This window comes from Cryptomeria japonica, chromosome 10 (genome assembly GCF_030272615.1).
Source record: "Cryptomeria japonica chromosome 10, Sugi_1.0, whole genome shotgun sequence".
Classification (NCBI taxonomy): domain Eukaryota; kingdom Viridiplantae; phylum Streptophyta; class Pinopsida; order Cupressales; family Cupressaceae; genus Cryptomeria; species Cryptomeria japonica.
Window position 1 is genome coordinate 199,063,405 of NC_081414.1, and position 15,256 is coordinate 199,078,660.

Consider the following 15,256-nt stretch of genomic DNA (forward strand, 5'->3'; position numbering starts at 1 on the left):
CATATATGGCTTGTGGTCAGGTGGGAGGAGTTGAAGCTCCTGATGTGGCAAACATTGGACCACTTGTTCTAGCAGCAGAAGTGCAGAGGCATGAGCCTAGGGCATTTGACTTCGCTTCTTACCTGGTAGACAGATTGCATGAAGGTTTCTTAAACCTGAAAGACAATCCAGACAAATATTTCAAGCACTACTCACTGTTAATGCACATCATTTTTTTTTATGGGAGACTTAGAGGGTTATGGCCGGAAGAATTGAATGTGAATACAATTGCGAAAGATGGAAAGGAGCAACTAGTGCAATTATGGGTTTCCCTTTGGGATTACAGGTTTGATAGTTCTCATTACCTCAAATTTGAGGAGTTCTTTGTCAAACCACTTTTCTTGGTCTTTGGTGAGCCTCGGCAAGGATCATTTTCGGAGGAGGTTAAGAAGTTTCTTAGGCCTCACGAGCACCAAAATCCAAAGGTCAATCACAACTGGGGCGATTGGTACTTGTGCCAAAACTTCACTTTTGTTCAATGCTATGGATTTGAGGGTTATCCATATGTTCTCCCTAAGCCTGCACCAGACAGGATTGCCTTCTTGGAAATTGTAAGGCAGTTAAGTGTGTCTAATGCCAAACATTTCGGAGGAGCACACAAGAAAGCTTTCCTCCTTGGCACACTTCACTTTCAGGATTTTAAAATTGTATCAACTAGGGCATACGAGGCCATTGACAGGAAGCTGGTGGATGAATACAATTTGTTTCGGCACGTATCTAGAGCACACTATGATCCTGAGGGTTACATCCATTCAAGCAAGAAAAGACAGGATTTGGGAGACTACCTCCATGAGGAGGATGAATTTGAAGACATGTGCAGGAATAAGAAGGTGGAAGAGCTTGCAGGAGTTATGGAGACCTTGGAGAAGAAGCTAGAGGAAAGAAGGCAGAGACTAGAAAACATGAAGGGAGAACCAGCCCAAAGTGATTTAGGGGAAAATGAAGTAGTCTCCAAGCTCCATGCCCTTGAGAAGGAGAAGGATTCAGAGGCAGAAGATAGGCTTATTGTTGCTCGAAATGCAGAGACAAATGAAAGAATGGTAGAACATGTTTTTTTTGTATCTGATGATCACTTCATAAAGTCTAAGGAATTCAAATCATTCCTGTACCACTTCAAGGGTAAGAAATTGAGGGAAGTAGTGCCAAATGTGACCCCTGATAATGAAGCAGAAATGATGATGAGGTTGAAGGAAGACATTGACAGAGAAGTTGAGACTATGACCCCGCAAAGAGGCAGGCAATTGCTAGTAGATGCAGGAATAATTGTGTTTTCAAGATGGGACCTGAGTGCTTCATTTATTTTTTATTCTTTGTTACATTCAGATAATAAGGATATGAAGTTAAACATCCAAGGAGTGCAAGATATTTTTATTGGATCAAGATATGATCCAAAGGAGGAAGAAATGTTATTGTGGGCCTTATATCCTCCTAATAAGAGGCCAAAAATCATTGATGTAGATAAAGCTTTTGGTCACATGATGACCTTGAAGGTTGGAGAAGTAGATCCTATAGTCACAACTGACATGGGTATCAATATTTCAAAGTTTAATAAGGCCCAAATGAAACATGAGATAGCAGAGAAGAATAAGTATAAGGCTTTGTATGAAGAGACCCTTAAGAGGAGTGGGCACCCTATTCCCCAAATTACAGATTTAGGAGGTGAATGGAAGAAAAAATTTGAAAAGCTATCTTATGAACATAACAAGTTGAAAAAATAGATGAAGAGCGTTAGGGCCGATACCGCTTGTGTGTTGCTAAGAAGGAGGTATGACAATATGGAGAAAGAATTGAACGAATTCTAGGGTGAATATCAGAGGAACATGGACAATATGATTTCACACACCAGAATTCGAGATGGACTCGACATTATGTTACAGGATGCAACAACGAAAGAGAAAGAAAAAAAGAAGCTGCAGGGTCTGCTTGTTACACATGACGGAGTTATAGAGGCATTGAAGTATAAATTTGATGAATGCCAGTAGATTGTTGAGCATGGGGTTCCCAGTCTGGTAGATGATGTAGGTATGATCAAAGACAAAACCATATGGATCGCTGAGTGCAAGTCTATGCTTAATGCAACCCAAGCCATCGCCAGAGCAGATGTCCTTGACATGAATGACACGGTCGATCAATTGGAAAAAATTTATGTGATTGAGAATGCAGCCAAGGATGCCATCTTCAACGCTACAACATATAAGGATCTGGCCTACTTGGGGCATATTAAAAAATGTGGACGGTGGCTAGATCGAAAGTCCTAGTGTGGTGTTTGACTTTATGTAATGTAATTGATATCTTGGTTAGGCTTTTTAATTGTTGTTCACTTAGTTGTTAAGATAATGAAAGGGTGTGTCCTTTCATTCCTGTCTTTCAACATTTGTATTTGTATTGAGTCATCTTGCGTAACAAAGGGAGTTTTTTTGGGGGGGGGTTTTGGAACATCATTGCTGTAAGGACTGAAAGTCATATGTATTATGAAATTTTATAGGAAGCAGAAGTGTCATTTTGTGTAAGCAAATTGCAATGAAGTATCTCCAAGTGGGTAGCTTATGTGTACTATCATTTCTCAGACATTAATATACAAGATTCGTTGTTTCTACTTCAAATGTACTGATTACTTTCTTTGTTGATGATACATGCTTTGTCCTCTTCATAAATCTGTTTAAGAATATGTTGTAATGTGAATCACATTCTGTTACATTAAATGTGAGATTGGGTTCTTATTATTTATGTGAGACATACTGAACCATTATAGTTATTATTCATATTGTCTCTTGAGTTGATAATGTTATCTGTCCACAAAGTATCATTATATTCTGAGATAGAGGCACTGCTCTGTTGTTAATTCTTTGAGATCCTGATTTAATATGCATTAGCTCCTTGATAGATAAGTATTATTCTGAAACCTGGGTTTAGTGGAGTCTAAAGTGCAGAGGGAATTGGTCTTCGACCATCCCTGTTCGTTGCCCAAGGCCGATCACACTACTTCGGGGTTAGGAAACTATTTACCATTTTATATGCATTTTCCACATTTTGAGCTGATGATCCATATTTTGGATTAGGTGTTTGAATAATGGAATACTCAGAGCTCCACATGTGTGTTTGATAGTCATTTCAAGGATGATTGTCCCCTAGGTTGCTACTTTTGTCAAATCTTGCCTATGAGCCCTTGTAAGCCCAAAAAAGCATAAATTTGCATTATGATCAAAAATGACTTCTAAAGCCTCATTAGGCATTTAGGCATATCGGTTTAATGTTAGGAAGTCATGCTAGGAGGTTTAGTATAAGTAAAAATGCATAAAAGGCAAAAATGCACATTTGACCAAAAGTTGTCATTGTTGCTTGACAACTTTTTGCAACTTTTTGAGAAACTTTGCATTTTTTAGCAAATCGGTGGTTGGGCAACCGATGAAGTATTGGTTATGACCAAAATGGCATATAAAATGCTCTGAGAATGACCAAACTGACTAGAATAGAAACTCAATTGTCCTACAAGAATTTAATTGTATTTGAAGTCATATATATTGAAATGCTTGACTTTGATGTTATACAACAATTTCATGCACATACAATAAAAAACATTTGTTTTTCCACCATATATAATAAAATGTTAACAACAATTTCAAAACAGAGAAGATAAGAGTACCAGTTGGTGTGAACAAAGTTTTTATTTGTCCGGTAAAGCTATATTTTATATTAATTCTGAAAATGTTTACATTCTGCAAGATAAACCTCGATGGCTAGCCGACTAGACCATCGAAGTCGGTGGATGGTATACATAACGGTCCATACATAACACATTTAGAAACATTTAAAAGAAAAAAACACAGTCCTTGCTTCAAAAAGGGCTGTATGTGCCATCTCGCTACACCACATGAACAGTGACTGTGCCCTCTTCCATGTCCAACACTTCCATGTTCCTAACTTGGTTAATTTATGTCTCCATGCTGGAGCCTTCACCGAACTGCAACACATGACCCTTCTTAGTTGTTCTTCCACAAGGTAGACCCTACCATTTTGTGAGTACAGGAACTGTTCGGTGCACAAGTGCTCTATATTCCAACCAAGGTCCCCATTTTGCCATCTCCACACACGCTTCCCAGACATCGACCATCTCAAGGTATTGCACAATACCATACATCCCAGCCTATGCTACACTTCTTCCGGCCTCTTTATCGAATGTTGCACTCCAGAGCAAGAACGGTTGCAAGGGAGGACTGAATTCACTCACGTGAATCCATGCTCCACCCACACTTTCAAAGTCATCCATGTCTCGTGCCAATCCTAATAAGGCTTCCATTCTGCCTAGCCATTCCTTCTTCACACACTTGTTCATGATTTCTTCGACTTTCAGAACAGGTCGGAGCTCCAGACAACATGCCATAAACAGAGACACTATGTCTACATTCGTTTTGTACTTCCATCCACGTTCTACGTACTCAGGCCCAAGGATCAACTTCACCGCGGACAGGAATGAGGTGTCTTCATAAATAAACAGGTTCATCAACCTCTCATCGCTTATTCGTCCCCAAAATGCGACCCGTGTTTTGGTTGTTTCTAAAGAAAAGTTGGCCTCCATGTTAAAAATCAAGATACCTGTTATTCCAAAACGGACATGCAAATATGTCAGACTAACAACAACGTCTATAAATTATTTCAATTTTTATCAACCTATGCCTTAATTTTTTAGTGCTTTCTAATAACTAAGTTCATCCACCACATGTTCCATGTTATTCTACAATCTAAATTTCTGCACAATAGTCTGTGGACATTTTTTTAGACTTACACATTTCCATATGATGCACACAGCTAATCAAAAGTTTCTTCGATTAACGGGCAGTGATTGACTAACACTACGGATTAACTAACAGTCATGTTAATCGTGCATGTTACACCGTTGATTTTGTAATAAACTGTTTGCGATTGACTAACCTGTTGCTAACACATTGTCCAAAAGGTCTGTTTTGGAGCTAGAATAGCTTCAGCCATCTTGCCTCTGGAAGGGACGGCTATTCTAGCTCCAAAACAGAACTGTCGTATAGCGTGTTAGTTAGAGGTTAGACAATCGCAACCATTAACTGCAAAATCAACGGTGTAAAATGTGAGACTAACACGCGTGTCAGTCAATCCATACTATATGTCTGAAGGTTTAGGTTTTTTGAAATTTACCATATCAGGATAGTGCAAAAATAGTTATATCGATCCCCGATGACATGGAGAATGGGGAAGGCAGAACCATCAGTATTACCTATACTGATAAAACAAACTCGGAAGCATTAAGCATAAAAGTGCATCGGAGACTGATCAGGACTTCGGGAGGAATGGAAAAATGCTATTCCGACCCCCGATGAAGATAAAAGCACATGCGGGGATATCGGTGTAAACTATATCGATAAAGTAAACATGCATTACGACTCATCGAGACACTGGAAGAAGCAGTTTTATGCTATGACGAGTCGCGATAGGACTATTAAGGTGTTACTAGTGTGTTTTACACCGTCCATAATGCGACCAACATTCTGTGATTGTCTAACTTGTCGGTAACGTGCAGTTGAGATTGACTAACCTGTCACTAAGACATTGTATGACATGGAGAATGGGGAAGGCAGAACCATCGGTATTACCTATACCAATAAAACAAACTCATAAGCATTAACCATAAAAGTGCATCAGAGACTGATCAGGACTTCGAGAGGAATAGAAAAATGCTATTCCGACCCCCGATGAAGATAAAAGCTCCTGCGGGGATATCAGTGTAAACTATACCGATAAAGTAAACATGCATTAGGACTCATCGGGAGATCGGAAGAAGCACTTTTATGCTATGTCGAGTGCCGATAAGACTATTAAGGCGTGTTAGTAGTGCATTTTACACCGTCCATAATGCGACCAACATTCTGCAATTGTCTAACCTGTCGGTAATCCACAGTTGAGATTGAATAACCTGTCGCTAAGACACTGTATGACATGGAGAATGGGGAAGGCGGAACCATCGGTATTACCTATACCGATAAAACAAACTCGGAAGAATTAAGCATAAAAGTGCATCGAAGACTGATCGGGACTTCGAGAGGAATGAAAAAATGCTATTCTGACCCTCGATGAAGATAAAAGCTCCTGCGGGGATATCGGTGTAAACTATACCGATAAAGTAAACATGCATTAGGACTCATCAGGAGATCGGAAGAAGCACTTTTATGCTATGCTGAGTCCCGATAGGACTATTAAGGCGTGTTAGTACTGCGTTGTACACCGTCCATAATGCGACCAACATTTTGCGATTGTCTAACTTGTTGGTAACATGCGGTTGAGATTGACTAACCTGTCGCTAAGACACTATATGACATGGAGAATGGGGAAGGCGAAACCATTGGTATTACCTATACCGATAAAACAAACTCAGAAGCATTAAGCATAAAAGTGCATCGGAGACTGATTGGGACTTCGGGAGGAATAGAAAAATGCTATTCCGATCCCCGATGAAGATAAAAGCTCCTGTGGGGATATCGGTGTAAACTATACTGATAAAGTAAACATGCATTAGGACTCATCGGGAGATTGGAAGAAGCAATTTTATGCTATGCCGAGTCCCGATAGGAATATTAAGGCATGTTAGTAGTCTATTTTACACCGTCCATATTGCGACCAACATTCTGCGATTGTCTAACCTGTCAGTAACGCGCGGTTGAGATTGACTAACCTGTCGCTAAGACATTGTATGACATGGAGAATGGGGAAGGCGGAACCATCAGTATTACCTATCTCGATAAAACAAACTATGAAGCATTAAGCATAAAAGTGCATCGGAGACTGATCGGGACTTCGGGAGGAATAGAAAAAGGCTATTCCGACCCCCGATGAAGATAAAAGAACCTGTGGGGATATCAGTGTAAACTATACCGATAAAGTAAACATGCATTACGACTCATCGGGACATCGAAAGAAGCAATTTTATGCTATGTCGAGTCCCGATAGGACTATGTAGGCCGATGGAGAGTTGCTAGGAGTTCTTCGGGGTGATTTATGCAGATAACGCGGGGGACTTGCTCATAATGCAGACTCATCGGGGAATTGGAGGGACATAAATTGAACTATGCCGATACCCGATGGGACATATCGGTCTATGTTTCAGCTATCGGGAGTGGTCTCGGTCTACTATACCGATACTCGGTCAGTAATGAAAAACATGCATGTTAGTCACACGTTTTACACCGTCGATTCCACAGTTAGTGGTTGCGATTGACTAACCTGTCATGAAGCAGCGAAAGGGAAGTGGGCCCAGCGTGAGGATGACGTGGAAAGTAAAGAAGGTGCATCTTGAAAAGGATTCGACAGTCTGTGTTATTTCGTTGGGCGAAATAGCGTAGAGTTTATCTTTCGCGAAGCAGTGAAAGGATGATGGGCCCGACATATCAGACTAGTCCTGCTTTTTTTTAAAAAATAGCCATATCGGAGAAAAAGACCATATCAGGATAGTTTAAAAATAGTTATATCGATCCCCGATAACATGGAGAATGGGGAAGGCGGAACCATCGGTATTACCTATACCGATAAAACAAACTCCGAAGCATTAAGCATAAAAGTGCATCAGAGACATATCGGGATTTCAGGAGGAATAGAAAAAGGCTATTCCGACCCCCGATGAAGATAAAAGCACCTGCGGGGATATCGGTGTAAACTATACCGATAAAGTAAACATGCATTACAACTCATCAGGACATCGGAAGAAGCAATTTTATGCTATGTCGAGTCCCGATAGGACTATGTAGGCCAATGGAGAGTTGCTAGGAGTTCTTCAGGGTGATTTATGTCGATAACGCGGGGGACTTGCTCACAATGCGAACTCATCGGGGCATTGGAGGGACATAAATTGAACTATGCCGATACCCGATGGGACATATCGGTCTATGTTTCGGCTATCCGGAGGGAAACAAGGACCAAAAATAGCGTGTTAGCGATAGGTTACTCAATCGCAGCCGCTAATTGCAAAATAGGTTACGCGTTTGGCCATAGCTCCAAAACAGACATTTTTTTTGTTATTTTAGACTATTTTATGCAATAAATAGTAAATCATATTAAAAAAAGCAGACAAAAAACCCTGTGTAAAATTAACTACAAATTTATATGGGTATTTCTACATATTCATTTGAATCATTTAAAGATAATTTCAATATTATTGTTAATTGTTAATTGCCCAAGGAGTAACACGCGTAATTGTGTGTTACTCAGTGCGTACGACGGAGTCGGCAAGGCCGCAACTATTGCGCGACTAACAACGCATGGAAATCCATCAGAGAAGCGGCAAAACCGATAACAACGCATGGAAATCCAAGGTCGGACCTATCGGCATTACTCTCACTGATTAAATTAATAAGGCAACGGCGGTTCCATCGGAGAACCGACAAAAACATAATATTGTCTTGTCGATAACTGAAAAGCGCTACAAAAATGACAGACCAAAACGACAGTACAGAGATACTAATAGACACCAAACACCCAGCAAAACGACAGTACAAACATACTAACACGTGTTTTACAACGGCTTTTTGGAGCTAGAAAACACGTGTCGAGCCCTATATCTAACCCTAACCCGAATAATTTCAAGCTACAGAAAAACAAGAATAACCAAAGCAAAAATAAGACAATATAATTTTTGCACAACGTATACAAATCTGAAAGAACGGCTACTCAAAAAAACAATAAAACATGCAAATTTTCCAACTATAACTCAACATACTTGTTAACCTTCAGAAATGAATGCAGGCTACCCTTGAAAACTAAGTCCTCGCTGCCTCCTTCAAACCCTTCTTTGCCTTCAAACATGCCTTAAAAAACAACATAACACTTGAACAAATGAGGGCTTTGGACTTTATCTAATTGCACATTAGTTTGTCCCTTTATGCTTGTCCCCTTTTTTCCACAACACGCAGAAAATGGTGAGAGGTTCGGTTGTACGGTCCACCTAACACGCAGAGCCCTAACATGCATGTTTTTCCACATGAGGCCACGGAGCTGCAGAAAATGGCAGGATGCGTCTATTATGGCTCCAAAAAGACAATATGGATTGACTAACACGCGTGTTTGTCTCACGTTTTACACCGTCAATTTTGCAGTTAACGGTTGCGATTGACTAACCTGTTACGGACTAACACGCTGTACGAAAGGTCTGTTTTGGAGCTATGGCGTTGGTTTTCACTGAACAACTGCGATTGACGAATTGACTGAGTAAGGACCCACCTATCAGTAGCACGTATGAGACAACCATCGCGGTTTGGAAGCCCGCAACCTCTTTTTCCCGCCGTTTTGGCATCTGAACGCGGTCATCAACACTTGCCGTCGGATGTTTGTTTTCTATGGCTTTTAATGTGCGTGTTAGGCACAACACATTGGCGCGAGCCGCGGCCAACGATCCGTCATTCTTCGGCATGTCCACGTAGTTTCGTGTGGGCCTCGACGTTTAAAACAACCGACTCCAAGACAACTCCATGTCATTTTCGGTGGGTTCGATGCCTGCGCCAAATTTGCATGGTATGCATGGGCTATGCATGTCTTGAACATGTCCGTCGATGCATGTCGTTGGTACGATAGGTCACTTTTGGAGCCAGAATAGACGCGTCCATTCTTTACTATGAAGTGAATCAAGCTTGAGTTATGCATCCAATGGTCAACAATACTAAAAAAAGGATGCAAGACGATTGGAACGTTGATTGCCGTTGGATCTTTTCCCACCGATTTTCTATCTTTTCACCTGTTTTTTGGTTTTCTTGAATGACATTCCCACTAGCAAAATTACACCGATGTATACACTGGCAAGCAGAGAATCCCATTAAAGATATTACGTACAGCAAAAATAAACGTAACTTTTAAGATTTAAAACTTTTAAAATTTAGTTTTATTTATTTATTTAAGGCTACGGGTAATGTTATCTTGATTAGATTTGTTTAACGCTAAACTAATATGGGTAATGTCATCTTAATTAGATTTGTTTAACGCTAAACAAAAAATATCTGCTTTACTATATATTTATCACAACTCTCAACGAATACTTGCCTAGGCCCTAACCTTACTAGGCAAAACTTTTACAAATATTATTTCCATTTTAAAATTTTAATAATTATTATATTAAAATATGCTTTTTAATCAAATTGGAGATATAGATAGTATTATAATTTATTTTTAATAAATATATAAATAGTAAGGTTTTAATATATACTTTTTAGTTATTTATCAATTTAATAAATTTATTATTAATTATTATTAATTTTTTACTTTGTTATTTATATTTAGATTTAGATTTGATATATTTAAACTTTACATTTAGTTTTTTTTTTTAATTTTTATTTACATTGAATTTGAATTAATTTGAATTATTTAATTATTTATAAAAATATAATTAAAATTTATGATTATAAAAATAATAATTAAAATTTATGAAAATAATTTAATTTATAATCATTTTTCTTATCATCGATATCCATATTTATGTCTCTTTACCCCCCCCGCTCTCTCTCTCTCTCTCTCTCACATGCCATCTCTCCTCATGTCACCCACTCTTGCTCGCTCCCTATCCATCTATCTCTACCTCTCTTCCCATATATTTATATCTCTCTTTCTCCATCTCTCTTTATCTTCCCATACATCTATCTATCACTCTTTTTCTCTTCCTCTCTATCTCTCCATATTTCTTCTTCCATCTCTCTCTCTCTCTCTCTCTCTCTCTCTCTCTCTCTCTCTCTCTCTTTCTCTATTTGGTTATCTCTTCATCTCTCTCCACCCCTATATTTCTTCCCCTACCTTCCTCTCTCTATCTATATCACCACTTATCTCTATCTCTATCTTTCTATCTCTCCCTTTCTCATTATTTTCCTCTCTCCCCCTCTCTCTATATATTTAACTATTTCATCTATATATATCCCTCTCTCCTTTGTCTTTATCTCTCCCTATTCCGCTCTCCATAATTCTATCCATCTCCATTCCATCTTCCTCTCTATCTCCTTAGCATCTCTCTCTCTCTCTCTCTCTCTCTCTCTCTCTCTCTCTCTCTCTCTCTCACACACACACACACACACACACACACACAAACGCACACACTTCCTTCTTCTCCCTTCCTATCTCTATCTCTCTTTTCTCTCTATATCTCTCTCTTTCCCCTATCTATTGTTATCTATATTTCCCCTCCCTATCTCAATCTTTCTTTCCCCCTCTCTCTATATCTCTCTATTACTTGTCTTTCACCTTTCTCTCTCACTCTTTTCTTCTCTATCACTATCCTATCTCTCCCTACTACTCTATCAATATCTGATTATCCCTATCTATCCTACTTTATATCTTTGTATCTCTATTTCCCTCTCCATCTATCTCCCTCTCGCTCCTCTCTATCTCCTTTTATCTATACCCCCTCTCTCTCTCTCACTCCATATATCTATCTCTATTTCCCTTTATTTTGATCTACCTCTCACTCCTCTCTATCTATTTCTTTACATCTCTATCTCACTATCTCTTTATCTTTATGTCAAAGGTGTCTCTTATATGAAATGGACGAGCTCATTTTGTCCATCAACGGTCAACAACCATGCAGAGACAGTGCAAGACAATTTCATAGATCTGGGTCGTCTAGTTTTTCTCATCGTTTTTCGCTCGCTATGCTTTTCTCGCGCCATTCACAATCAAAGCATCGTGAGAGTACACCAATTTGCAATGTCCCATCTGGTAGTAATGAATAACGTCTATAGTAGGTGTTTACATTCTAAACCAAATGACTCCAATACGATATATTCATTTTTATTATCAACACCTCGAATTGAATCATGCAGTACTGAATAACAACCAATAATCATGAATCCTTCTACACATAAAAGTACATAAATTAAAGCCTCAGTGGTCGACATGATGATATACTTCTTTCCTTTGTTGCTACCGCCGATGAATTTACTCTATGCCAGAACTGTCAGCATTAACCAACGATGGAAGATTTCTTGGGATATGATTTGCTTTTCTCCATCCTCAATATTCATTTGCAGTTTCACCAAGTTTTTTTAAGCGTTAAATGTAAGCTTTCTTACAGATATTAGAATATGATGTTTAGGAAATTTAATTCCCATGTCACTTTAATTGTCTTTTAAAAGAAAGCATGTTGTGCATATACTTTATTAATACAATATACCCACTAGGGGAAAGGACCCAGTAGTTGAGCATGTACCAATTGTTGTGAGGGTTGTTGATACCTTTTGTTCCAAAAATTGAACAAATAAAACCTATTGTTTGAAACAAAAAATATCAAATTTTGTTAGGAAATGTACCAACAGTTGTTAGTAAATGTACCAAGAGTTGTTAACAAATGTACTAATATTGTAAAAAGTAACCAATCAGGTGATGCCATGTCAGCTGCACAACTATTGGGGTCTCTTTTGCACGCCTATTGGTCTCACTTTTTGGGGGGGCTTTTTTGGACACCTTGGCAAAAAGCATGCTGATGTGGCATCATATTTGATGATGTGGCCCTGAAACCTTAGTTATAAGCAGGGGACTTGCCAAGTCAGCTGCTATAAAAAAATCGGAGTGATTTGAAATTTCCAAGTAGGATTTTGAGGAGCGCGAAGTTAGGGTGCACAACTTCTGGGTCCTTTCCCCTATCTATTTATTAGATGCAGTCATTAAGAATGAAATGAAACGTTCTCTCTTATTCATTAAATAAATATTTATGATATCTTTATTTAAGTGATGGAAAAGTTAATGTATCTAAGACATTAAAATGTTAGTTCAAATGTTTCAAATTAATACAAGAAGCCTTCTCAATTTAATTTGGGTTAGTTTATTCTTTATTTTTTATATTTAATTTGAAGAATGGTTTAAATTTTTAAAATGTAATTTATTATAAATTTAATTATATTTATGTTTAAATTTATAATATTTTTGATATGTTAATTTTCAAATTGATCTTTAATTCAATTAATGTTGATGTTCTTTGTAATTGAGTAATTAATTTTTTTCAATTACTTATTTTATCACTATTTCAATTCTAATAAGTTAAAAACTAAGTTCTAATTTTTAATCAATTATTTATTAATAATAAGTTTATTATTTATTAATTATAAGTTTTTTCTTAAATTATTATTTTAATTAATATTTGTATTTTAATATAATTTGACTTTTCATTTACTTTGTTCTATTTTTTAAAATTTAGGCAAGTTCAAAATTTATTTTAATTATTTGTGTCTTTTATGATATAAATAATAATTACAAATTATTAGAATTAGTTTAATTATAATTATTTATCTTATTAAAATTTTGATAAATGTAGAATAATTATATTTTAAATTTTCATTTTTATTTATTTAATAAAATCTATCCCTAAATTTCCCTCTCTCTCCATCTCCCTATCACTCCCTCTTTGTATATTTCTCTCTACTTCTCTATCCTCTCTATTTATCTCCCTCTCTATCTCTATCTCCACATCTCTCTTTCACTCACACAAAGACTCCTCGTTTCTCCCACCTCATCTCTATCTCTATATCTCTTTAACTCACACATGCATGTACTCCGTGTTTCTCCCTCTCTCTCTATTACTTGTCTCAATCACCTTCTTTATCTCTCACTTTTGCCCCTTGTCTCATTATTTCATCTCTCTCTCTCTCTCTCTCTCTCTCTCTCTCTCTCTCTCTCTCTCTCTCTCTCTCTCTCTCTCTCTCTCTCTCTCTCTCTATTGCAAAAAACATCATTTCCTAAATAGCCTACCAATTGACATCATGCCCTACACAATTTTATGCAAAAAATAGACCACAAAAAATTCAAATTGACTTTTCACAACTCTTCACAACTACTTTGAAAACCCTCATTACCATCATAACATCTCTAAATCTCCATCTCTATATCTATATCCTTACCACCCCCCCCCCCCCCCCACCCCCGCCCCCGCCCCAACCCCCCCCTCTCTCTCACTCTTCCCTGCTCTATCTCTCCCTCTTTATATCCCTATATCTCCCTCTCTCCTTATTGTGAACATAACATGAGTCTATTGATAATGAGTCTTGATTATCTTCTTTATAAACTCTTATTAGTAATGAAGCTTAATTATATGATTCCTAGTTTTCATTTTAGTCATGTTTGGATCAATGTAAGTGGGTACATAGTTGATTTCAAGCTATCACTTTTCCATTAAGACATTTATTGCAAAAACAATGTCATTTTATAAATGACCTATCAATCGACTTCATGTATTCCCCAAATGTATACAATACATAGAACAAAAAATTTCGTAATTGACCTTCCACACCTTTTCGACGTACCCATTGCACACTAAGGTACAATTTCTAGTTGATATATTAATGCCAAGAATTACACAAGATGAATATATGACAAACAAGAACCAATGACTCTAAAAATAATGAGCACAAAACTTCATTGATGAAAGGAGAACAAATACCTAAAGCAATATATGCATAGAGTATAATATCTAAATTATTTCATGAGAAGCGCCAACTAAAACTCATTGAAATCAAAAAAATGTTCAACCAATGGTGCAACTCTTAGGTATATACTATTACAAATTCCTACACCCCAAAGATACAAGTCGCTGACACATGGCTTTCTCTTTAGCTATGTACCCACTTGTTGATTACCCTAAGCCTTAGACCAATGGTGTAGATTTAAAGGTACCTTCTTTTATGATTTTGTAAAATTTCATGCTTGATTGACACATTGACACATGGATCATATAATGTGATACTTTAGAAAGGTAGTGGCATTACTTTTGCTTTCAAAGAACTTGCACCATGATGCCACGTGGTTCTGTCAACTAATGGCACAACAAAAAAAGACTACCACCAATTCCTTATATGAAGAATGAACACATAAGTGACACATGTCCCATCTCATTTCAAAAATAAAGCAAGCACTTAGTCAAATAAAATATATGCTCCTTCATTAAAAAACTTTGCTCAAAACAATAAATGAAAACATTATTTGTATTGATGCCTCTAGTGCATCAAATCAAAATGTAGAGCTCCTCTCTACATCCACGGTCATGGCTATTCTGGCTCCAAAACAAACCTTGCGTACAACATGATAGCAACGTGTTAGTCAATTGCAGCCATTTATTGCAAAATCGACAGTGTAAAACGTGCGACTAACACGAGTGTTAGTCAATCTCTACTACCATTTTGGAGCCAGAATAGACACGTCCTACATCCACAACTCAAATATATATATATTTTAATATTTT